We start from the raw sequence: 1,164 nt of genomic DNA on the forward strand, positions 1-1,164 counted from the left end.
GGTTGGAGGGACGCAGCGGCGGGTGGCCGGAGCCTGCCAGAGCAGCAGGGCTGGGGCGGCCACCGGCTCTGGCGCTCACTAGCTCTGCCGCGTCCCAGTCGGACCAGCAGCCAATTGCGTTTCATTCCTCCTTTGGCATAGGACTTCAAAGCAGTCCAGGAACTGATTCATCAAAAGTAAAGGAACTGTCAAAATTATTCATACATGCATTTATTATTAAAGGGAGCAAAAGCCAAAGAATGAAACAGCACGAGTTAATGCCAGTAAAATGATGTGCGGGACGGAGAGGAAAGAAATGGGGAAAAGCTGAGACCCTGGAGCGGGGAAACCCATGTTCACACCAAAAGGTAAATTTGAAAACCAGGCAAGTTTGCGCTTTTCCTATCAGAGAACTTCTGTGGGCAGACAGAGACCTGGGGCTTTTAATTTTCAGTGCAGTCTGGCAAGGGCTGGGAATCTCACCACAGAGACGGCCAGCGCTGGGTTCCACTGAAAGGTCAAGTCTCTCATCTTTAAAAGCCAGTGAAGCAGCTCTAACTAAAACCAGCAGATACCTCGTACCGCGGGTACCCAAAACCAGACACATCACTGCTCAGGATGTACGTGGGCAAGAGGGTTACGTTTGGTTCCAACAAACGCCGGGTGGAAAACTCCTGTTTCCACCCTGCTGCTCTGCAGGGACCTGGAGGGTGGAAAAGCAGCCCAGGCTCAGGTGCCTTCTGCTGCAAATATCACAGCTTCCCGCTCCTGGGGAGGCCTGTTCCTCCCCCTGTCCTGGGGAGGGGGCTAAGTTTATAAAACTCTTATCTTAAAACTAAATAACGCCATTTGCTTCCTTCCCCCGTCTCACCCCCCAGCAGACACATTACCACTTCATTTCGGACTCACACCCCAGCTCCTAGGTTAGGGACTTCATGTTAAAACTCATCCGATTACGAGACGGTTTATCCCGATCAAGGAAACGTCGTTAAAATAAGAATCTGGAATAAAACATTCAGAATCACCAATGCTTTTACAGCCAAAGCACTTGAGTGTCTCCCGATCCCTCTCTCCCCCTCGAGCAGGAGAGCAATCCCTTTCACAAACCGCAGGCTGCCTCTCTGGGACTGGTGACACGCTGGAAACCGGCTCCCTTCCCCGCCGAAACGGCCGGTCCTGCTCACA

The sequence above is a fragment of the Buceros rhinoceros genome, unplaced genomic scaffold (assembly GCF_000710305.1).
Source record: "Buceros rhinoceros silvestris isolate BGI_N320 unplaced genomic scaffold, ASM71030v1 scaffold15453, whole genome shotgun sequence".
NCBI classification, from domain to species: domain Eukaryota; kingdom Metazoa; phylum Chordata; class Aves; order Bucerotiformes; family Bucerotidae; genus Buceros; species Buceros rhinoceros.